Genomic DNA, 26,572 nt, shown 5'->3' with positions numbered 1-26,572 from the left:
GAAGGGTCCAGGGAACAGGCAGGGGCAGAGCCCAAGTCAAGCCCTGAACAGGTCAGTGTGGGCCCCACTGCTGCCTTCACAGTACAAAGAACAGCAGAGCTTGCACCCTGACTCAGCAGGCCTGAGACACTGGTTCCGCAACTACCCTGCTGCTGCTGCTGCTGCCCACAGAAACCCCATGTTACAGCTTCAATGGCTGCCCTTACTGCCAGGATGGACTCTCTACCATGGCTACTTGTCTGTGTCCAAAATCCTATTTCAAAATGGAGGGCAGATATGGCTGATTGGTGGAGCTGAGCCACACGTTCATACCGGGGCTCCAAGATAGTCTGTAAAAGTGCATATTGGCTTCTCACCAAGACTGAGAGTGTGGGCAATTTCCCAAATGTAGAAAGAGAGTTTAGATTTGGGGAAGTTTTTTTTAAGTGAATGTCCACCGTAACATGTTCAGATATTGCTTAAATGTAAAATAGACACCTTGGTCTCTATCTTGATTGACTAGAGTCCAGCCTGGCTTGAGAGATAAGAGTTGAAAGGAAATAATTCCCTTTAAGCCTGCGTTTATTTAGTACTACCTGCCATTAGAGACAGGACTGTAAGAGAATATGGTAGAACTAGCTTATATTGGCTTATTAAGTCATGTAGCAGTGAAGAGCAGAATGGTTCCTCTATCATTGATCAATGTCCATCTACTGCTCACTCCTTTTTGAGATATTAGAAAGAGCCATATAAAGAGTTTAGTAATTAATTAGGGAATTAAAATACATATCATATACCTTAATGATAAGAACATCTTTTTCCTCCATGTGCGGGAATTTACTGTGAAATATTGGGCACATTCATGTTTCATATTCATGCAAAGGATGATGATAATCAAGATGCCCTGTGCATTTGAGTCATTAATATTGATATACAGTCTCTTATATAACCCTTTGGGAAGATTTATGTAAGACAAAAAGCAAGTCTTCTTAAGCTTGAGGAAAGATTAAATTAAAATGGAATCTTGGAGGTATAAAGGTCTTTAGAGTTCACATAGCACAACTTGGTCATTTCACATGTGAGGAAACTGAGGGCTAGGTCTTGATGGCTCAGATTTCTTCAATTAATTGCCTATTCCCAAATTGCAAAAAAAAAAAAAGAATGCTGAAAGGCTTTTGATGACATTCATCATACGTCGCTTAATAATTCCTCACGTTTGAAGAGGGAACAAAACATAGTGCTTAAGAGCTTCTGCTCCAGCATAACAGCCCCAAGTTCAAACCATGGCTTCACCACATAGTGTCTATGATTTTGCTCGAACTTATCCTCCCTAACCCCCACTTTCCTCACCTGTGACAGGGAGATAAGAAAAGTACCCACACATTGTGATGACTTCATAAGGACTAGATGAGATAATGAAGGTATAAGGGTCTTAGAATATAATAATTTATCAATTATACTAGCTCTTATGTTTTTATAGAGCTACCAAAATGTTTCTTAACATACTATCTGTGGAATAAAGAGTTTAGCCACGGCGTGCCTGTTATACCTGTTGTTCACAATAGTGGCAGATGCTTACTTTTCTTGTTTTCTCACAGTTCTAGATTTTTTTTATTTCCTCGTCCTCAATTCCTTGCCTTACATACGCTCTGAATGTTTACTCATCCATCACTATTCCCTTCAAATGTTACCCCCTCAGTGAGTGCTGCTCTGCACCACCACCCCTCTCCCAGCAATGCAGAATTAAGGATGTTTTTCTTGATGCTTCTTTAGCAGCTTATATGCATTGATAATACAATACCATAATTAACATATAGCTTTAATTATTTATTTTTGTCAGTCTCCCCAACTTCTTGTAAGCTCATCTGTGGCAGTGACTTTATCCAATACATCTTTATATTATTGGAGACTAGTAGTGCAAAGTATATACTCTTTACATAGTACTTATTGAATGAATAGATGACTTGATGATTAAATGAATGAACGTGAAATACTCAGAAGAGTCCTTACTGTCCTGAGTAAGGACTCCAAAGTGCAGTTGAGATGGTCTCCGTGATGCTAAGATACACACAGCCTCAGGATCTGGTCTATTCCCATGAGCTGTGGAAACAAATGCATATCAAGTGAAGTTTCTACACACTTGAAATGAAATCAATTACAGGGAAACCTTATAAACCTTATAATTAGATTGCCACTGTAATTAACCAACACTCCACTGTCAAAGCAGTCTACGCAGTTTAATGGGTTCAACCTCTTTAAATCTGGAGGACAATTTAGGACTGCAGACTTAGAAATATAATAGATTCTTCTAATGGTTTCTAACTGTATCTCTAACCAGCCAAGGTCATGTGGAATTAGAAGCCATTCCTCTAAAGTTCTGGACACCTCTTCACCACTTCAGCTGGTTGTCAACAACAATTTTGATAATAATGCTAACACACACACCCCTGAGACAACTGAGGCTATGACAGAACGTTATGATGTTGGAACTGCTGTTGGAGGCTGTCATTTGCTTATACCCTGTTGTAAGAGTTGCTTATACCCCCAGCCCTGACCTCCCCAGTTACACATGCATGCACATGTGAGTTCTCTCTCTCTCTCACACACACACACACGCAGCTTTTCACATCAGATCCAAGGAAGGAGCTGTACTCACAATGGTCACACAATGGTCATCCAGTGGACTTGTCTATTTTGTGCACCTATCTGAACCATGGGATCTTATTATATCTCACACAGTTCCTTTTATTCTATTTTTTTTTTTTTTGAAACGGAGTCTCGCTCCATCTCCCAGGCTGGAGTGCAGTGGCATGATCTCAGCTCACTGCAAGCTCCGCCTCCTGGGTTCACGCCATTCTCCTGCCTCAGCCTCCTGAGTATCTGGGACTACAGGCGCCTGCCACCACGCACGGCTAATTTTTTTTGTATATATATTTTTAGTAGGGACGGGGTTTCACAGTGTTAGCCAGGATGGTCTCAATCTCCTGACCTCGTGATCCACCCACCTCGGCCTCCCAAAGTGCCGGGCACAGTTACTCTTATATGTGAGCCCGAAATACGGAGGAGTGATTCTTCCCATTCAGTTACAGGCTAAGAAGATTCAAAAATCCCATGTCAACACAGAGGTCTTTCTAAAAGGAGACAAGAAATACCAGTGCCAGTGACATGTACTACCTTTGTGCAAATAATAAAAATGTACCCTTTCTGGGTGAACCAAATATACAAAGACTGTGTTTTTTCCTGGGGAACACAATCCCACACCCAGGCACACACTTGGTATGTGAGGTAGAGGGTTGGATTTCAGACCTGAATAGTGCCCCCTCACCCAGACATCTTTGCACAGCCAATCTGCACAACCATAGCATGGCTTTGAAGGGGGTCTCCTCTACCAGGGAGCTAGGTATGGCTCTGAAGGGGGTCTCCTCTACCAAGGAGCTAGGTATGGCTCTGAAGGGGGTCTCCTCTACCAAGGAGCTAGGTATGGCTCTGAAAGGAGTCTCCTCTACCAAGGAGCTAGTCTCTCCCTCTCTCTCTCTCTCTGTGTGTGCGTGTGTGTGTGTAGATGAGTGGTGAAAGGTGAATAAATTAGCTCTATTTTACCAAATATATTCAAACACAAATTGGATGTGTTTGCTAAGGCTTTTATAGAGGATGGTCTCTTTAAAGGCTTACTGGCTTTCCTTCCAGCTCTAGGATTCTATTATTATCAGGCCTCTAATTAGTGATACAATACATCTGTGAGTGCTTGGTCAGGGCCGATTCCCCCAGTTTACTACTAACCATAAAATGGAAAATACATTTTAAAATTTTGCTAACATCGAGATGCTTGATATTTCTTACGAAGCCAAAGATCAGCCTCTCCTAATTCTTCAGAGGACATGCTGTTTGGGAGCATGCTGCCGTATGTCTCCTCATTCTGCAAATAAGACATTTTCCTGTAAAGCTATCCCTGATATAGCAGATTCTTATTTGTGATATAATACTGATATCTCTGCTACAATAGTCACTTTTTGTGACAGTGAGATGTTCGTAAAAGTTAATCTTTAGAGTGCCTCAGTGAGGTTGGCAAAAGATAGATATTTTATCTCTGTCATGCTGATAAAGAGAATGCAGCATACAGGTTGGACCACCTCCCCCAGACTTCCTTGTCAAATCAATTGGGGACTGAGGAGTAGAATCTGGGTCTTCTGTTTTTCACTCTATTGCTTGCGCCTGCATAGCAAATTCAGGCCATATCTCCATGTCGGTACCTCAGCCGCTGCAAAATGACTCAACTAACAGGAGATAAAATGATTTTGCAAGTTTTCTGGAACATTGCGGTGGCCTTGGAGGGTAGAAATCACTGATGCATTCTTTCTACCACTTACTCAACACAGATGTAGAATCCAAATAGCTTTACCGATACTCTGCACTCAACACCTGTAACATTTATGCATGTAATACTCTGAGAGCACTTTTGTGTAGGATGGGGTGCACTTGCTTAGTGGAGTACAGAACAGTCACAAAACACCCATCTTTTATGCAGAAATCCCCTCTAGAATCAGAAATGCCCAGAAGGCCAGAATAATATTGAGGCTATGGGATTAACCGGAGCTCAGAAGCCCAGTGTGGAGACACTTTTCAAGATCCTCAATATTATCTTGATTGTATGTATAAACCAAGCTGAAATATCCCCACTCAAAATTCTATTACTTACCTAAATATTTTTATGTTTTATTTTGTACTTTGCTATTGTAAAACATTCAACATTAGTAAGGTAGTTAACCAAGTGTTTCATGTATTACTTTAATGTTTTAACCTCCTTTAAATTAACCCCTCTTTTAAATACAAGACTTTACTTGAGAAAAATCCGTTGCTATTTATTTGAGGGAGTTCTCTTAATTTCTTATTATCTTAGACATCCATTTATGCAGGAAGAGAAAACACCAGCTTTGTTGAAAGGAAACTACTTCTAAATGGCAGGATCAAAATTATTGTGGAGGAAATATGCACAGCTCTTATTTTACTAATCTCAATTCATATTAAAATATCTATTTTAAATGGAACATTTGTTCCCTAATGTCTTAAAATTAATTTTAAACTTTCAATTAATTTAGGAGTGTGGAAGGACTAAGAAGTAACATTATAAAAATCGGAATGTGATAGCATTGATCAAATTATTCAATGTAAAATTAAAATACCAAAATAAAAATCATGTTTTCTTTCGTAGCTGATTTTGTTAAAATTAATATTTTAGAAATCAACTTCTAGCACATTCATGTGATTATATTCTGGTTTCAGAATCAATAAATAATAGAAATTAAATGTTCTGTGTTATATCAAGGAAGCATTACTCCCATCTTCTGTTTTAAGAGTTAAAATACATGTGTTTTTGGGCCTCATTTGTCCAAAATTGTTATTTTACCTGTGGCTTATACTGCACATTATTCTGGTGTTTTAATAAATGCTTAAACAGATAAAGAAATGTTAAAGTAACTAAGCCAAAAACATAATCTGGCATCTATGCTCATCCTCAATATTTGTCTACAAACCAGTTACATCTCCCCAACTTAACGCCAGTCTCACTAACTGACTACCTGTACCTGTTCCAACTCAAAGTCAACATGTTCAGATATGGACTCATTGTCACCACCACCAACTGTACCAACTTCCGTAAGGCCTACCTCTTCCCCTATTTTTCTGGATTGTGTAATAGCACCACCATCCACTCAGTTACCTAAGTCAGAAACGTGGGAGTCATCCGCTCCTCTCTCATATCATCCTTTTATTTGAAGTCCTTTCATGTTAATCATCATCTATAATAGTGTTTCTAAGTGCAATCATCTTTAGAATCATTGTCTAGAATGCTCATTAGAAATGTAGATTCCTGGACCCCACTGCAGCCCTGTTGAATAAGGCTGCCTGAGAACGAGGCCTGGGACTCTGATTCCACAGTTGAACTTAATGCACACTGAAGTATGAAAAACACTGGCCTCCACAATAACATATGACTTATAAGCCCTACTTTGCTGTTTTCTCATCTACAATGTCCTCATAAGAACTCCTAACTCTAACCTTACTAGATTTTGAACATGTCCCCAAATTGGACTTGTGCCTCCATGCCTCTGGCCTTCTCTAGTGATGTTCTCTCTGACCAGGTCACCCACATTCTCACCTACCTGACCGATCCTTGCTCATCCTTCAAAATCCAGTTGAAGGTATCACTTCCTATAAGGAGTCTTCTATAAACCTCCAGGGCTGGGTTAGATGCCTTCCTCATGTTCTCATAGCACCCTGAGCCTGTGCAGAACTCTGTCTCAGCTCCCCTTACCCTACTTCTTGGTGGGGTGGTTCTCTTGGCTGTATCTTGTTCATCTTTTCAACCCTGGTACCTAGCACAGAGCCTAGTCATGGTGGGTAAGCAATACATGTTGGATTAAATAAAGGATTGTTGAACGAATTCATCTTTTAATTAGCCTTAATTAGTCTGCTTGGTTTGATTTAAACTTCTGAAGAGTCCCATAGACTAGTATAGATTAAGCATTTTATCTAGCATCTTTGAAGATGAAATTAAATTATTATGAAAATGAACTATTCCCTTTAAAAAATCAATTATTCTTGAGTAATGCATTCAAATTCCTGTCTGATTTTTTTTAAGGCAAGTGTGAAGAACAAAAGAAAGAATATAAGCCAACAGGCAAAACACTTGGATCCCAGGCCTGTTTTTGCTCTAACTAGTATATGACTTGGGAAACATCACTTGATCTCTGTGGGTTTCAGTTTTCTCATTCACATCACAAAAGGACTGGGTAGAATCTGAAGCTTTTCCCAGTAAAATAATTTTATTATTCTAAACTAAAATTTAATAAATTAACATTTTGAGATAGTACTTAATGTAATAAAGCAATTTAAATAGTATCTAGAGTTTATCATGTGTATAAATGTTATATATAAGATATATGTAAAATAGGATATATGTGTAAGATTAGATTTTATTGGGGGAGAAGCTGTTGATCTAACTTTACGATAAAATTAGACCAATGTTATATTTATTCTACTTTTTCTACTTAGTTGTAATATTATGTTGTATTGGTTTAAATTTTTATTTTATCAATTAATTACATGATTTGCTCATTATATGAAATGATAATCATCTGTTATTTATCCCCATGGATTATATAATTGTTAGTGAAATGAATATCATGGCGTTATTTGACTGAGAAGATTATTTTCATATTTTTCTTCTGGTTTTTAAGACATGGGGGAAATTTTTGATGAGCTGTTAATCCAAGTTGTAGCAATTCCTACCTGTGTGACCTTGGACAAGTTTCTTAATCTCTCTGACCATCTCAAATTTGAAAATTGAAATGTACATAATTCGTTAAGAAGCCTAATTGTTTGATTTCTGACTCTTGTCGATAAGAACATTCACAGGTTTGTTGCCAAGTTTTAATACTGGATTCTCTGCTTTAGAAATATCCTTATATTATTGAGGGGGGACATTATCCAGTTGATAAAGATTATCTCATTAAAACAGAAACCACTACTTCCCATCATTTAAAATTCTACAATAAGATGATCATATGGAAATTATACCCTCAAACTAATTAATGGAATCAGTTAGTTGCAATGGGAAGTATTTCTGTTTCCTTTTATCTCTCTGATTTCCTCAGTCCCAAGGAAATACAAATATTTTCATTGACAGTTATATTAGATGCAGAATTGTGAATTGCCTTTGGTATACCCATTTAGAGAGAATTGAAGGAGGAAATATGATGATAAATAAAAATGGGAAACTAGAACCTCAAGGTATGCTTCTACCTTAAATCGCTGAAATTGCCTGTTTGCACATTTAAAATGAGGTATCCTCATAAGTCAGAAGTAGAAACCAGAGGCTAAAATTCCAACCAGAGCCAGGAGCACACTTTTATAGAATGTTAGCAAATTTAATACCTTGGGGCAGTGAAAGTTCTTGGCAAACATTGATTTACCGGAGATCAGAAAAAGTTGGTTGACTGGGAGGAACATTTATGCATTTATATATGCATTCTTTAAGTAAGCACGATTATATGAGTAAATTACAGTCTACAGAGAAACATAACATCCCAGAGACCTGGAGTTCAAATTATTGACTTTATTTCCAACTGTGACCCTATATGGCCTTAAACTAACCTTTATGATCTATTCCATGGCCCTAAACACAGCCTACAAGACGTTACCCTACTGAGCAATGGAGAAGATTGTTTGGCACATTTCCTTCTCACGTTCCACTCCTTTATGCACACAATTAAAATAGACACCAGTACACGGAGCTAGAAGAAATGGATTTCTGCATATTGACCATTCACACCTGATTGTGAAATACAGTTGATTGTATTGATTTCTGTGGCTCTATAATGCCTTTAATAGAGTGGCCCAAAAACTCTACCCTTGCTGTTCTGGATTTTAACAAACAAACAAACAACAACAACAACAAAAAGACAGACAACTTGAACAAATTGAATCTGCAACAACCTTAGAGAGCCATCTCAGAGGCAGGGGGAGCCCTTTGAGAAGCATAGCAACTGGATGTCACCCGGTAAGACAGGCAGGCCTGGGTGAAAGGCTTCGTGTGAGCTGTCTAAATGTTTACCTCAAGCTTTCTGCAAATTCGTGTGTGTCATTTTTCATTTCAGAGCAGCACCCACTCTCCTATTAGAATGAACAAGGTTCCCAGGCCAACAGAAGCTCTTCCCCTCTCTAAAAACAAATAAAATGAAAGGCAGGTTTGGAAATGACTTGCACAGCCATAAATATTGGCACTATTTTTAACATGATTTTCACTTCAAAAAATATGTTTTCATTTATAACATAGTTGATATTCACAACTACATTGTCAAGTCAGAAGGACTGGCCATATCACCAACCAAGGCACCGATTGTTAGTTACTTGCCATCAACCGGTTAGTGGTAAAGCAAGACTATGTTGCATTCTGTGTTATTTCTTTTAGAATATTCTTACATGAGATATTCACTGGCTAAAATGGTTCCAGCCCATTCAATAGAAAGGTTAACACAGACCTACCAAATGATGGAAAAATTGCAAATATAAAACCAATCATGACATAATATATATGTATAAAAATATTATATGAAACAACGTATGTTTTACTTTTGTTCGTATGAGGTATATGGTGTATATTAATAGATGAGGAACCAGAACACTGCCTTTGGTGGGAAAGGATGTTCTAATGTAACGTATATGTTCCATTCAGTTCCTGACACACTGTACAACCATAATAAATAGAAATTGCTGAAATCCACTTTGCCTTTTGGCTATACTCCCAGGAAAGCTTATCTGATTTCCAAACTGTGGGTGCTAAAATAAAATCTGAGAAACACAGAGCAGAATAAGAAATAGATCTCTTCAGCATATCTGATATCCACCTACCCTGAGTCCTCATTCTTCATCTTAATTTTTCTTTATTTTGAATCGTGATTCCTTTCTCTGAACCTCAACCTTTTCTCAGAAGTGCTTATCCAAGTCATGTTTATAGAAGTAAATACTTATTCATTCATTATCAAATATTTTTTAGCATCTTATCTTCTTACAGAAACAAAGTTTTATGATATTCCCTCTCATTTGGGAACTTAAAATTAGCTGAAAAGACACAATCAAACTTATGTAGGAAGATCAGATTTAAATAAAATAAAGAAATAAAGAATTTTTATAAGGAAATGTAATTATATATAAAGTATATGGAAAATGGGTGTTTGAAAATATGGCTCAGTTGTACATGAGTGACAGAAGTATACACTCAGTTTGAGAGTAAATTAATGGGTCATATGTGTAGTGTTTTGAATTAAATATTGAAAGATAGTCCCCAATCAAATAGAGTGGTTTTTAAAATCTCTATTAAAAATGGCAACTTTTCACATAGTTCACACTGATAACGGCTTTAAAATACATTTTAGGAATGTATAAGAGAGAGAAACTTGCAAAGGCATCCTGGGGCTTGAATCTGTAATCCATATATTCTTTTTTCCAGTGTTATTTCAAAACCTAGATGTTATGTGAGGAAAATGTCCCTTTCCCAAAACAGCAGAGAGAAAATCATAAAAGATATTTCCGTCTGGGGATGTGTAAACATTTAAGTTTGGTAAACAGCCATTTCAAGCTATTCATAAGTCAAAAATATGGTGGCGTAGTGGTTCTCCCGATTTGCTTTAGACCAAAATTTAGACTCAAATCTGTAAACAGATCTTTTTTTATTTTATCATGACACAGCAATTTACCCACTAGAGAAAATCTTGTATAGATGTTAAGCTAGTATAAAATTTCATCATGAAAATATAACTTCTTAAATAAATATGATGTGTTAATGAACATTACTCATTCTTTTTACATAAAAAGTTAGCAATAAAATATGAAATTAAATATTTGGATTCATGAATCTATAATGCTCTGTTCTTTAGGATTCCTGTGGAATTAAGTATGTTTATTGACAAAGCAAATGATCAAGAGCATAAATGGAAAGCTATTTACATTTGTAAGAAATGTTCAAATATAAATGCAAATAAATCAACTAAATTAATAAGTAGGAACATTTAAGAATAGCACTTTACAACTAAGTATAGATTTACATCAGAAAGGTGATAAAATCCATCAGCAACCCTGTCTGAGTTCTTGGAAGTTCAGCATCGTTCACTTCATGGGTGAAGGTCAAGGTCAGGCATTTATTGAGCGCACTGTCACCTCTGGAGCCCCTCTGGCTCCAGCTGCACTGCTGGTACATGTCTACTTCTTTTGCGATTAAAACCAGCAAGAATTTTCTGTATTGTTCATTCCTGCGTGATAATTGAACCAGGTATATTCAAGGACAAATTAAACAACCAAATTAAAGGTCAGTTGCAGAGATAGGTGAACTGTGTTAGTACCTTGTGAATCTCATCTATTTTAAATTAGAAATTTCTTAAAGACAAGGGCATGATTTTAAACATTCACATATATAGAGAGATATATAAAAATATTTCATAGCACTGAGCTGACATCCAATTAATAGGAGGCTAACTTAAACATTAGAGATAGGAGTAAGGATTTAATAAAACTTTAAGTATTATGATATAATCATTGATCAAAGTCATCCTTCTCCATGGTATGACCTAGCCACATTTTTCTGGAGATAAGATTAACACATTAGAATAAAATTAAGGATAGAATTAAAAACAGAAAGATAAGATATTGAGTGTTGTTGTTGGTGGTGGTGGTGTTGTTACAGCACTTACTTCTCTTTGTGGAAAAGAATGTTTTTTCCCCAAATCAGTCATGCTCACTTGTTGTGACCTAAATCACTATCAGCCATTATTTCTCTGTCTCTATAGTTTAAACCCAAATATCCCATTATGTCTTTTCATAATTTCATGTGTTGATTATTCATCCTACTTTTACACTTTTGTTTATTATACATTATATATAATATATTATATTAAATATTATATATTATATGTTATATATTACTATATTCTATGTAGTACCTCCTATGTATCAAGACAAAAGTCAAGAAAATTAGTTTCAAATCTCTTCTATCATTGCCCTTCATTCTTCTGACTTAAGTCTTCTCTATAGCTTGGCTTCCTCACCAATAGTGAGGAGATTAATATATAGAATGGTCTGAGGCCCTCTCCAACTCTGAAATTCTAGTTCATGAATAACCATGGCCATCCTCTCAGTTTGTTTATTTTGTGAATTCCCAGAAGTCCATGAAAACACTAAGGAACAATTCACTATAATTAGACATCAGGGATACTGCTTTGTTTTAGTTTTTAATAATACACAATGATGATAATTTTAAAGACTCTCTCACCATGTAAGACAATTATGGATGTTTCTACCATGAATGGAGTCCTCAATAGGAAATATTTTTCTTCTGTTATACTAAGAGCATGACATTAGAATTAAAACACACACACACCTCGTTTTGGAGAAAACAAGTTTTCTATAAAATATAATTAAAATTCGGTAGCTCATTCACTAACTTGGCAGAGGTGGGATTTGAACCAGAAAATTTGGCTCCAGAGTCAACTCCCTTGTATACAATATTATTTTAAAAATGTGTTTTAAGCGTTCATCAAATGTTAGCAGGAAGGGATACAAAGATGAATGAGGTGTGGCTCCTGTCCTCAAGGGGTTTACAGAGCCAACCCATCTTCTAGCAAAACATTTCTCTAAGGCTCTGCTAAGGAATGAGACAGAGCCCTTTCTGCCGGTAATCCCCACAGCACTTCATCTGTTTCTTTCTCAGAGCACTTTTACAAGTATGTTATTGCTATTTGTGTTTACCTCTCACATTTCTTGCTTGAAAAGCATATACCTTATTCATGTTTATGCTCTATGTCAGTGCTGAATAAAATGGTTCTGCGATAACAGAAATAGGTACTGATGTTTACATGTAGCAAGCATCTTATGGTAAGTACAGTGCAAGGATGAAATAAAAGCCTTTGGTGAAATAGCTGCAATTGCAAGATCAAAATCACCATAATAATCCCAATTCAGATTTCGGGGTTTGTTTGTGGTTTTTCTTTGTTCCTCTACTAGAAAAAAAGAAAAAGAATTTAGTGGAAAGAGACTTGCCTTATTTTTTTTCCAGTAGTATTATACATATAAAATAGAACACACACTTTTTATAATGAATTTTAAAACTGTTTTTATATGACTTAAAAGTTTAGCTTCTTTTAAGTCACACTACTTTCTGTGGTTTATTTTGTTTTTCCAAACAATTTTCCAGATTTAAACTTTAGACATGCTTTATAGAGACTAAAACTCTAAGCTTATCTTTAAAGTTTTAATAAAAGTAATAGCCCTACTTTCCTGTAACCTGGGAGTTTTGCGTCTGCATTCTTTTTTTTTTTTTTTTTTTTTTTTTGAGTCGGAGTCTCGCTCTGTCGCCCAGGCTGGAGTGCAGTGGCGCGATCTTGGCTCGCGGCAAGCTCCGCCTCCCGGGTTCACGCCATTCTCCTGCCTCAGCCTCCCGAGTAGCTGGGACTACAGGCGCCCGCCACCACGCCCAGCTAAATTTTTGTAATTTTAGTAGAGACGGGGTTTCACCGTGTTAGCCAGGATGGTCTCGATCTCCTGTGTCTGCATTCTTTAATCTCTTCTTGGTATTAAGGTGATGTGCATTAGACATTGTCGCTTAATTTAAGCACAGAATTCAGAAGGATAGTTCCTTCCTCAGCTAATAAGTTTCTAAGAGAAACTAGTGACATGACATAGAAAACATAAAACACATTTCATTAATTTTCATTCTGCTTTCATACTTTTCAAGGGCATGAGCATGGATGCATTACTCCCTTTCCCACCCAATGGTGCCAAGACTTCTCATTGCCTTCAGTCCATACTTGTAGTTATTGCAGTTTGCAATGGAATATGACAAACAGACATGCTAAAGAGGTTCAACAAAATTTAAAGGGCAATGAAAAAATTAAAATTTGATTTTTTATTATGAAAGTCACACGTGTTCCTTGTAGAAAATTTGGACAAAAAGAAAGGTAGAAAAAAGTTAAAAATCATTCATAATACAATCATTATTATTTTCTTCCAGTTTTTCCTGTATTCTTTCTACAAGTGGAGGTGAATACCCTCAGGGAACTATGAAATACAAATTACATTTTATCCCTATTGTTTGAATAGTAATTACAATAGCTAAATTGTCTCGAATGCTTACATATACCAGGCGTTCTACTAAGCATATCACATACAAACTTCAGTCCTCTCTGGCAATGCCATCAATTCTAAAGAAATGTTTTCTAGTTCCAAGCCATAGTTGAAGACACCAGATAGAGTCACAACTAATTTGGATCACTTGTGACTATGGAGCCCTTAGTCACAAGTGATCCAAATATTATAGAAAATAAGTATTTAAATGACAAATTAAAGATTAAAACATTGGTTTAAGGAATTTGTTTTGTTTTGTAAGAAAAGTAAGAATTTTAAGCATGGTAAACTTGTATATTGCTGTTGCCCAAATATACTCTTTGCCATCATTTTGATTTACTGAGACCTAATCTGGGTATGAGAAAAACGAAGTATTGAGAATTTTAAACATACACTTGTGTGCACACACATGAAGACTTATATGTGTTGCATTTAATGCTTTAACATTACAAAAAGTGTCATGGGTAATACATTGCTATGGCATATTATTAAGAACCAATTGTTTACAGTTTTGTACTTGTATAAAATAATCTGTGCATGTTCAGTTTTACAAACGTAAATGCTGATTTACTCAAGACAGCAAAACTGATCATTTTTCCTAAAATGAATTCAATCCGGAAAGAAATACTGCTACCAAAACTACAGAAAGCTCAATTGAAGACCATTGCAGTTTCTTACGGAAGATTGCTGAATAATTTTTTTAAAAATCACTTTGTAACATCATTGTGACTAGAATTTTATTCTTTTAAGCTCCATGTTATGAATACTTGATTTTTTTCAGTGTGATTCAGAGATGTATTTTTTTAATTAACTCTGCATCCCAAAGAACAGGTTGATCATATAAAATTAGGTCAACAACCTATAAGATATAGGTATTAAAAATGGATTATCATAGGTAATTTAACTTATTCTTCAAAAGTATGCTATATATTTCATATACTGGAATTTATTATTCTCTTGTGTAATATATTTCATAAAATAAGTATCATTCACCTTTATATTTTCTTGTTATTGAAATCCTTTATCTATTACCTTACATACTTGCCTTATTAAGTTTAACTCTTTTTTGTAGTACCTAGACCAGGGTCAATATTTTTACATCAATTCTCCTTGCTGAGTGCTATAATCATATAATTCTTCTAAAGAAGACAATGGGTTTAAGTTGCACTGACTCCAAAACAAAACCTACCAGTTTGTTTCTTTCCTTTTTTAAAAAATAAAATCTCTGTTATCATTTTGCTTTGATGGGAGGAGGGAGGGTTATTTGCCTCTTTCCCATAAAAGGCAAGAATACAAAAATACTCTGCTTAAATCAATATTATTTTATGCTAGTCTTCAAATAACCCTAAATAGATCATGGTTGACAGACAGCATTAACATATAGATAAGGCAAAATATCTGTCTATTATCATAAGATTTACAAATAAATTAAATTAGGAACCCTTTTCTTCACTGTTCATCTCAGAGTAGTTTCTAAAAGCCTGATTAGAGATTGTATCACTACTGTGTGATGGGCTATTTACCAAACCTGGGGCAGATGGAATTACGATAATATAAATCCATTTAAGGATTAAGTTATTTTAGGCCACACGTTTCCCTTCTACTAGACAAATTGCCGTGAGATGATAAGAGGAAAAAATCAAATTAAGGGGCAAGATTGTTTTCTTTCTATAAGAATACCAGCTGCCAAGTTGGATACTGAATTTTATGGCTTCATCTCAGATAGCCGGTGCTAAGAAGCTGTGTTCATGGTCGTCCTTCTTTCCAAAGTTCAGTGCCTGGTTGCTTTCTGCCTTTGAAAAACTCTTGCTCTTTTCAGTCTTTTTGAGTTTAAAAAATAGCCCTTTAAATGTGGTCTGTTGTCATTTCTTTGAAAAGGATAAAAAGGGAAGGGAGCAGGAGGAAGGGATGAAAGAGGGAGTGAGGGATAGCTCACTATCTAATGGAACCTTATAGTTCAGTTATGGGGGTAGAAGACTGCATTAGCAAGCTGTATCTCATTTTTATTCAAAATTAAAGATTGTTTTATTTACAATCACTTAAGCAAATTATCACAAAGACCTACTAAAAATGCTCCTTTTTTCCACGTTTTTAAATTTTTTCTATAATGGTATAAGATGGAGAAGAGGGATAAGGTTACATTAGTAAAATGCTTGGCAACTTCTGAATGATCAAGTATCTTAGTAACCGTAAGTCACATGCATTTTCTGTCTTCTTTTCCGGAGGAGCATGCTAGTGTTTTCTTACAATATACAGTGGCTTGCACTGCCCTTTTTGGTAATTAGTGTAATTTAACACATTTTAAAATAATGAAGCCACCTGCTCTGAACAGCTAAATCATCGTTTAATGCCTAGAAGCTTTTCTCTTAGCAACAAAAAGATATGAAGGAACTTCTAATCCAACTTTGGTTCTGAAGTTTCATCTCCCAGAAAATTGTTAGACTCATGATTTGGATTTCAATAATACACTGTAATTGAGAGCTAACCTTGCTTTTAGGTGACGATCACTAAGGATATTTTTCAAGGTGTATTCAGTTTCATGTAATTCATAGAGTTTTGATAGAAAGGAAGGGAAAGTGGTGTGGATGGTGGTAGTCTTTCACTATCTGGGCCGTGTGTGAGGTACTCTCACTTACATCTCAATTAACCTGCTAATAAGTGGAAGACCCTGTATTTGAACACAGGTCTTCAATAGACCAGCACGCCTTCCACTTCCCCTTGCCAGTTCTCATTTATAAATGTAACTCATTTCATAGGTGAGGTTAAGAAGGAGTAATGTCAAGAAGCACGTTTTTAAAAAATACTTTAACAAATTACACAAAATTATTAACAATGCCACAAAACATATACAAGAAAAGCCAGTTGGGGCAATGGGATATGGCAAAGATGAAAAGAGAAGCCATTATTGAAGTCTTCTAATGAAATGTCAGTTTTCTATAGATAAATGTGTGAGATTGATACTAGATGAGAAGGAAGTTACTGAAGAAGAGCAGTTTTAGATACCTTTTCATTTCATTTGCCTTAAAAGTAAGAAAACTAGGAGAAAACATTAGTTGTGTAGTCATTTGATAAACTACCCCTGTAATTATGCCTCTCCAGGCAAACGTGTTATATTTTCTCAGTGGTAATTTATGTAGAGGGTATGCCAGGGTTTCTCAACCTCAGCACTATTAAGACTTCAGGACACATAATTCTTTATTTTGGGGGACTGTCCTTTGGATTGTAGAGTGCCTTCATGCGTGTTGTCTACCCACTAGATGCCACTAGCACCCTCCCAGTTATAATAATCAAAACTATTTTTAGACACACTTTGGGAGGCCAAGGCAGGAGAACGGCTTGAGCCCAGGAGTTCAAGGCCAGCCTAGGCAACATAGTAAGATGTCCATCTCTACAAAAAAAAAAAAAAAAAGAGGCCAGGGGCAGTGGCTCAAGCCTGTAATCCCATCACTTTGGGAGGCTGTGGCGGACAGTTCACAAGGTCAGGAGATTGAGACCATCCTGGCTAAAATGGTGAAACCTCATCTCTACTAAAAATACAAAAAAAATTAGCCAGATGTGGTGGCGGGTGCCTGTAGTCCCAGCTATTCGGGAGGCTGAGGCAGGAGAATGGCATGAACCCTAGAGGCGGAGCTTGCAGTGTGTCGAGATCGTGCCACTGCACTCCAACCTGGGCAACAGAGTGAGACTCTGTCTCAAAAAAATAAATAAATAAATAAGAAGTCTTTACACACTACCAAATGTTTCTGGCAGGTGGAGGAGAGGGAAGAATCACCCAATATGGAGAGCCACAGCCGTAAACAAGCATTTATTGAGCACTTTCTATAGGCCAGACACATAGAGGTGAACTAAATTAAGCCCTTGAAGTTATATCCTGGTGATGAGACAGAGGAAAAAAACAACTATATAGCACAATGACAAGTGTGGAAAAGAAAAATAGAGCTGGGCATGGAGCTACAGGTGCCTATAGTTCCAGCTACTCAGGAGGCTGAGGCGGGAACATTGCTTGAACCCAAGAGTTCCTGTCCAGGCTGGACAACATAGTGAGACCCTGTCACCTTGTTTCTAAAAACAAAAAAAAAAGAAAAGAAAAAAAATTTTTTAGGTAACTCATGCTGAGTTCCTACAAACTTCTGCTTCCTTGATCATTTTTACTGACTTTCCTCTGTTTTTATTTTTTAAATTTTTGTTTGCTTGTTTTATTGCTTACATTTGTAAAACTGCTTCACATGCTTTTTGGAGGAAGTCTGAATATAATCTAATAAGTGATAAGAGAGTAGATAGGCATACCTCTGTTAATTCCTGGTTGGGATAAAGTAATTAATTACTCTATTGTGCCTTATGAGGATGTGTAATAAGATAGAACCAAATATTGAAAAATATAAGAAAAGTTAAGGAATGTGATCTGAAAACAACCCCTACAAGCAACCCTTGTATAGTAGTTATTAATTATCTGTTTAGTGAATGAATCCATAAAGAAATGCAGACTCTCTCAATTTTGTAACCAAGAATATTAGGAAGAAGAGAGCATAACACATGAAGGTCAAACTCCAATGAGTGGGAAAAATAAGTTGTTTTAAAATTGGCCTTTAACCAATTAGAAATAACAATGATGAGTAAAATCTTCATTTATTCATCAACACTATGTTTATACACAATGAAATGAGGTTAAACCTTAGCAATTATTTGGTTAATCTGAAGTATGCAAACATATTAATCAAAACATTTTATTCTAAAATCAACTGTTTGAGCTGAATGAAAAAGCAAGATGATGTGGTTTGGCTGTCTCCCCACCCATATTCTGTTCGTGAATTGCATCTCCCAGAATTCCCATGTGTTGTGGGAGGGGCCCAGTGGGGAGGTAATTGAATCACAGGAGCCAGTCTTTCCCATGCTAGTCTCATGATAGTGAATAAGTCTGGTGAGATCTGATGGGTTTATCAGGGGTTTCTGCTTTTGCTTCTTCCTCATTTTCTCTTGCTGCCACCATGTAAGGAGTTCCTTTTGCCTCGTGCCATGATTCTGAGGCCTCCCCAGCCATGTGGAACTGTAAGTCCAATTAAATCTCATTTTCTTCCCAGTCTTGGGTATGTCTTTATCAGCAGCATCAAAACGAACTAATACAGTAAGTTGGTACCAGGAGTGGGGTGTTTCTGAAAAGATACCCGAAAATATGGAAGCAACTTTGGAACTTGGAAGCAGGCAGAGGTTGGAACAGCTTGGAGGGCTCAGAAGAAGACAGGAAAATGTGGGAAAATTTGGGTCTTCCTAGAGACTTGTTGAATGGCTTTGCCCAAAATGCTGATAGCAATATGGACAGTAAGGTCCAGGCTGAGGTGGTCTCAGATGGAGAAGAGATGAGGCACTTGTTGGGAACTGGAGTAAAGATGAGTCTTGTTATGTTTTAGCAAAGAGACTGGCAGCATTTGTCCCTGCCCTAGAGATTTGTGGAATTTCGAATTTGAGAAAGATGATTTAGGGTATCTGGTGGAAGAAATTTCTAAGCAGCAAAGCATTCAATAGGTAACTTGGGTTCTGTTAAAGTCATCAAGTTTTATAAGGGAAGCCAAGCATAAAAGTTTGGAAAATTTGCTGCCTGACTATGTGATAGAAAAGAAAAAGGCATTTTCTGGGGAGAAATTTGAGCTAGCTGCAGAAATGTGAATAAGTAGCAAGGAGCCTAATGTTAATCCCCAAGACCATGAGGAAAAAGTCTCCAGGCCATGTCAGAGACCTTCATGGCAGTCCCTCCCATCACAGGCCCAGAGGCCCAGGGAGAAAAAGTGGCCTCATGGGCCAGGCCCAGGGTCCCTGCACTGTGTGAAGCCTAGGGACTTGGTGCCTGTGTCCCAAACACTCTGGCCATGGCTGGAAGAGGTCAATGTACAGCTCGGGCTGTGGCTTCAGAGAGTACAAGCCACAAACCTTGGCAGCTTCCATGTGGTATTTAGCCTGCAGGTGCGCAAAAGTCAAGAATTGAGGTTTGGGAACCTCTGCCTAGATTTGAAAAGATGTATGGGAATGCCTGGATGCCCAGGCAAAAGTTTGCTGCAGGGGCAGGGCCCTCATGGAGAACTTCTGCTAGGGCAGTGTGGAAGGGAAATGTGGGGTGGGAGCTCCCACACTAGGGACTCCCACACTAGGAGTCCCTACTGGGGCACTGCCTAGTGGAGCTGCGAGAAGAGGACTACTGTCCTCCAGACTCCAGAATGGTAGATCCCCTGACAGCTTGCACTGTGTGCCTGGAAAAGCCACAGACATGCAATGCCAGCCTGTGGAAGCAGCCAGGAGGGAGGCTGTACCCTGCAAAGCCACAGGGGTGGAACTGCCCAAGACCATGGGAACCCACCTCTTGCATCCGCATGACATGGATGTGAGACCTGGAGTCAAAGGAGATCATTTTGGAGCTTTAAAATTTGACTGCCCCACTGGATTTTGGACTTGCATGGGTCCTGTTACCCGTTCGTTTTGGCCAGTTTCTCCCATTTGGAACAGCTGTATTTACCCAATACCTGTACCCCCATTGTATCTAGGAAGTAACTAGCTTGCTTTTGATTTTACAGGCTCATAGGCAGAAAGGACTTGCCTTGTCTCAGATGAGACTTTGGACTGTGGACTTTTGGGTTAATGCCGAAATGAGTTAAGACTTTGGGGTATTGTTGGGAAGGCATGATTGATTTGATTTGATTGATTTTGAAATGTAAGGACATGAGATTTTTAGGGGTAAGGGGTGGAATTGTATGGTTTGGCTGTGTCCCCACCCAAATCTCATCTTTAATTGTATCTCCCAGAATTCCCACATGTTGTGGGAGGGACCCAAGGGGAGGTAATTGAATCTTGAGGGCCTGTCTTTCCCATGCTAGTCTCATGATAGTGAATAAGTCTCACAAGATCTGAAGGGTTTATCAGGGGTTTCCGCTTTTGCTTCTTCCTCATTTTCTATTGCTGCCAAAATGTAAGAAGTGCCTTTCACCTCCTGCCATGATTTTGAGGCCTCCCCAGCCATGTAGAACTGTAAGTCCAATTAAACCTCTTTTTCTTCCCAGTCTCGGGTATGCCACTGCCCAGCAGTGTCAAAACGGACTAATTCACAAGAAATGGTACCAAAAGATGGGATTTGAGAGTTTGTTTCCACTTTCTGTATTCTCCTTCCCAGAAGCCCTCACCTCAACTTCATCTAACTTTGACACTTTTAAAAGCAATAGGTATGTTTCTCTTGCACGGTTAGGGCGTGCTTTTGACCTTGTATAATGTCAATGCCCTTGTATATTTTTTGTAAAAATGAAAAAATAAATAATGAAAACTTTTAAAACTTTTTTTTCACTACTTCAGGGATTAGGTTTTATGTACATTTATAGCAAAAAAATAATAATAAAGAAGGAAGTGGCGAAGGGAATATAAGGCCTGGTATGAATGGAAATAAGGTTGCTGAAGCAATTAATTAAAAATGTCATAGACTGCCATCAAGGGAGGGATCAGCAATTAATACAAAGAGGTTTTGTTAATTACTCAAGGTTGAAGCACAGAACAACCTGAGAGCAATGAATACATTAAAGAGTACTATTCCAGTGGAAAACTGGGTACTTTTTTGTGTCACTTGATTGAGGTAGTATTGAAAAAGTTTGAATTAATAACAACAGCAGGAGACTTCTAAAAGATAAACATGGTAAAAATGGATGTTCTAATGCCTAGATATTTCATGTCTAATAATGATATATCACATTTGTAAAAATTTCTATTTTGAAAAGATAAGAAAGAAAGGCATACCTTTTTGAGAAATAAATTAAGACTCACCTAGCTGAGCACAGTGGCTCATGCCTGTAATCTCAACAGTTTGAGAGGCCAAGGATCACTTGAGACCAGGAGTTTGAAACTAGCCTGGGAAATACAGTGAGACCTTTGTCTGTACAAAAATAATTTTTTTTTTTTTTTTTTTTTTTTTGAGACAGAGTCACGCTCTGTCGCCCAGGCTGGAGTGCAGTGGCGCTATCTCGGCTCACTGCAAGCTCCACCTCCCGGGTTCACACCATTCTCCTGCCTCAGCGTCCCGAGTAGCTCAGACTACAGGCACCCACCACCATGCCCGGCCAATTTTTTTGTGTTTTTAGTAGAGACAGGGTTTCACCATGTTAGCCAGAATGGTCTCGATCTCTTGACCTCGTGATCCGCCCGCCTTGGCCTCCCGAAGTGCTGGGATTACAGGCGTGAGCCACCGCGCCCAGCCTACAAAAATATTTTTTTAATTAGCCAGGTGTGTTGGCATATGATTGTAGTCATAGCTACTCAGAAGGCTGAGGTGGGAGGATCCCTTGAGCACAGGATTTTGAGGCTACAGTAAGATATGATTGTACCACTGTACTTCAACCTGGGTGACAGGAAAACCCTATCTCTAAAAACAAACAAAAATAAATAAAAACTTTTTAAAATCCCCGCTCATCAATCCATTTACACTTAGCTGTTTTCAGAAGTAGCAATTTGATGCAGAGTAACTCATTATGATTTTACCATTCTGTATGCTATTTTTAATACATTATTTCTCTTTCAGTCAGAAAGATTACACATTCCTGCTATATGTTATAAGAAAAAAAGTTACTCTCTTATGCTTAAACATTAACACAATAATAGAAAGTGTTCACGAGCTAAGTTTTCAATTTTTAAATATATTTAAAACCTCTGACATATTTTGTGAAGTTACTTTAATGTATTCTAGACACCGCATTTACAAAAATACTAACCAAATTTTACCTAAGATCAATATGAGATGCTCAATTTTTAACTAATTCTAGTATGCATTTCACGTTTCTTTTATTCAAATTCTTATAGCATGATTCAGATTAAACGGTGAAGGCAACTAGATATTCTGCTTGGTCTAAATTAGTGATGTTCAAATTTGACTGCATAAATAGTCCAATGGGGCTGCTTTTGGAAGTGCAGCTTCCTGGGCCCCTCCCAGAGGTTTAACTTCAGTATATCTTGGGTGGAGCCCAGGGATGTCATTTTTTAACATAAATCCAGGCAGCTCTGATTTATATAGCAAGACTTTGAACTTCGGCAAAAAACAAAACAAAACAAAACCAAAACAATAAATTAGATAGTTCGTACCAAGTTTCTATTTCATTTTGTTTGGTATGGGTTTGGGTCCCGCTGTAGAACTGGAACCATTTCATTCATATTAGTATGCCCAGCTGTTTGGACATTTTTTCAGTACTTTGTGAAACACATATAGTTTCCATTAGCTTGACCAAAAAGATTTATCTGCAGTTTGAGTCTCCTTTCCATCTTATTTCCAAACTTTACCAAATGCTTACCATAAAATAAATACTCTTCACTAATAACTAAAGACAAATTTGGCTTGCCTATTTTGAATATGAAACTGTGAAAATATAATCTGATGTGTCTTACTAAATTTGACCATCAATGTAGCTAGCATCAGTGGTCTCTAAACATTAGGTTTGAGGACCATAGAAATCTACTGGTAAGATATTCAGGATTTAATTTCCCAGCCAGGGGTTTTTTTAGTCAGTTCAAGGGCAAAAAATAAATTTGTAGGATGACCTTTCTAAACTCTTACTATTCAAATAACATTGCTTCCAAATTGAAAAGGCTATTCCAAATATCACTCTCTCTTCATAACTGAAATTGTCACACCTCTTGGGGGAGGGACAAACATAAGACGTCCTGTATAAATAGTCAATGAAGATATTGATTGGGATAAAAGCAGTGGTCAGTAGAAGCTGCTAGAGCATTTCTTTACATGGCTCATTTGTAAGTTCAAATCACTATTGTGTGAATTCCCTTCACTTATTTGTCCAACAGATGTCTACTGGATATTAAGAAATTTATTTATTCTTTAATATCACCTTAGTAGCCAACGGAAGCCAAAAGTAGCCTTTTAAGGAGCATTAAGATGTCATTATTAATTAGTTGCCTTTTGTTCTTATTGAAAAATTTAGATTAAACTCATGACACTTTCTTATAAAATAATAAAAATATTTTCCAAATTGAAAAACGGTTGTATCATACTTGAGCTTGAATCAAAGATCTGAGGACTCTGAAGCATTTAGATATGTGAGATTAAACCATTTTTATTTTATATTAAATTGTTGAAATAAGAAAGACCTATATATATCATTTTCCAGTTTACATATGTTTGTGGCATTTTATTTAAAAAATTAAAATATCACTAATACAAATTTGGTCAAATAAATATATTTTGGCTCTCTGCAATTTGGTATTAAAATCTATGGCAGGTTATTTTTTTCTTTTTTTTTTCTTTTTTTTAGTGCCCAGTCTGAGCTCACATAAATTAGACAGTCTTTTACAAAACCGAATATGCTCCTCATTCAGAAACACATAAGCATGGAGCATAATACAGATTGTTGTAATAATGGATTAAATCCCAGATGTTTTCCATGTTTCACATGATAGGATAGAATGAGCTAAGCTCCCTTTAGAGACTGAGTTTTCTGAATCACCTTGTTTACAGAGCTGCTAAGACTTCTGGCTTTATTTAGAAAAGTCTCAATAGAGTATTTGAAGTCAGGCTCTAAATCCTCACCTGATTTGTGTCAGTTTACATCTCCGTTAATAACACAGAATGAATTCGATTTTTATCATTCTTTTCTCTGTTTGAAAAGAGAAACTCCTTGGTCTCATCTATAATCGTTTCCTACCCTGTGAAATAAGAATTTATGTGAAGATAAAATACACTCCAAATTTAACAAGCTATGAAAATGTAAGATAATTTAGATCTTTATGGGACAATTTGTGTTATTGCAATTGTTTCCTGATTTAGCAAGATTATTTACTGTACTTCCTAACTTTTTCTGCAAGGAAGAGGTTTATTATATTTGCCATTATCTCAGTCTTCTCTTGTGAAATACTATTTGTTAGGTAGTCTTCACACAATTCTAGGGCAGCTGAATTTCCAGCTATAGTTAAAACTGAAGAAAATATATTTCTTGATGGAAAAATTAATATGCCCCCCAAAAGGATTATATTGATAGAAAAATACAGGTTTGGACAAATATTTACAACACATTTGACAAAGAGTAAATGGATACACTATACAAAAAGTTCTCACAAACTGCCCATAAACAGACCCAAAACACAATTTACAACTGGGGATAATATACAAATGGGAATTTTCTAGGAGAGAACCTTCAAATGATCAACACATATAACAAGATGTTCAAATTAACTAATAGTTAGGGAAATGCAATGAAAGATATCACTTTACACTCATCAGACTTAAAAATATTTTTAAAGTAATAATACCTGTTTCTGTCAAGAATAGGAGAAAAGGCATAACTAAGAAAGGCTTGTGTGGCAGTCAGCAAGCTTGTAACCTGGCAACATCGTAAAACAATTTTTAAATAAAAAATACACTCTTCTAATCAGCAGTCTCATCCCTAGGAATCTATCACATGGCACTAAAGCAACCAGAACTTAAGGAAATATGCACAAAGATACTAAATGCAGCATTATTCAGTTAGGAGAAAAAGGAAACCAAAGGAATGCTCGTATTTTTTAAAAAGTTGAGAAGTTCATGGTACATTCATACCTAGAATAACATGCAGGCGTTAAAAAGAATGAAATAGAGCTATGAAGATGGATTTAGGTGGTTGTTCTTGAAGTATAGTTGAGAGATGAAAAACAAGTACAAAGAAGTAAGTGCAATATCATACTACTTGTAAAATAACGACAACCCCAGCTAACGTCTATATGTATATGGTTAAATATATTTACCTACAAATATGTGTGTTTGGCTATGACTATGGATAATATAGACAAAATAAACATTATCTTGTTGATTATTCATGGATGGATAAGTGTGTATTTGATGATGTAAATGTATTGGGAAGCAGGAAGGGTAGGTAAGCAAAAAAGAAAAGACTAAACTATAAAAATAGCACATATGATATTACCCCAGTAAAGCATTTATGTCAAGTTGCATATGTGTATAAAACATATGCATAAAATAGTTTATTAAAAATGATTAAAACTTAATGACTTCAAATAAAATTCACAGGTTATTACTTGAAAGCACAATGAAAAATAAATGTAGTGAACACTGTTTATCAACCCTCTGTCCAAAAGATGTGTACATAGGTTTAGCTACAAATATATGGTTTGAAGCGTTCCTCTATGAGCAATGACAACAACAAAAAAATTTGTTTTCTTTTAACATGTGCACAGAGTTTATTTACCAAGTTGGTTTTTATCAGAGAGACGGTGGGTGTATAAGTCAGGGTTCTCTAGAGAAACAGAACTAATATGATATATATATATATCTTCTATATATCCATATATATTATATATTTTATTTTATATATATATGTATATAAAGGGGAGTTTATTAAGTATTAACTCACATGATCATAAGGTCCCACAGTTGGCCGTCTGCAAGCTGAGGAGCAAGGAGAGCCAGTGCAAGTCCCAAAACAGAAGAACTTGGAGTCCGATGTTCAAGGGCAGGAAGCATCCAGCACAGGAGAAAGATGTAGTTTGAGGGCTAGGCCAGTCTAGTCTTTTCACATTTTCCTGCCTGCTTTGTATTCTAGCCAAGCTGGCAGCTGATTAGATGGTGCCCACCCAGATTAAGGGTGGGTCTGCCTTTCCCAGCCCACTGACTCAAATGTTAATCTCCTTTGGCAACACCCTCGTAGACACACCCAGGATCAATACTTGGCATCCTTCAATTCAATCCAGTTGATACTCAATATTAACCATCACAAGTCCACCCCTTGTCAACTTGAACCCACACATATCTCCTGAGATCACACATAATCTTCAATAAAGACAATAATAAGGTCATAATTACACCTAACATAATACAACTATCCTCATACAACCAGAAATGCACCAATCCCCAACCTAAATATTACTACATAAAGTTAACAATACTTAAATGCTGGTATGAAAT

The 26,572-nt window shown here is 36.7% G+C and overlaps 1 protein-coding gene across 7 annotated transcripts in view; it reads left to right on the top strand.

Annotated features, from left to right (window-relative positions):
• Positions 1–26,572, top strand: part of PEX5L (peroxisomal biogenesis factor 5 like) — a 241,669-nt gene that overhangs the window by 9,879 nt on the left and 205,218 nt on the right. The gene's annotated exons all lie outside the window — the stretch shown is intronic.

Source organism: Pan troglodytes, chromosome 2 (genome assembly GCF_028858775.2).
Source record: "Pan troglodytes isolate AG18354 chromosome 2, NHGRI_mPanTro3-v2.0_pri, whole genome shotgun sequence".
NCBI lineage: Eukaryota > Metazoa > Chordata > Mammalia > Primates > Hominidae > Pan > Pan troglodytes.
This window is presented reverse-complemented; position numbering and strand designations above follow the sequence as displayed.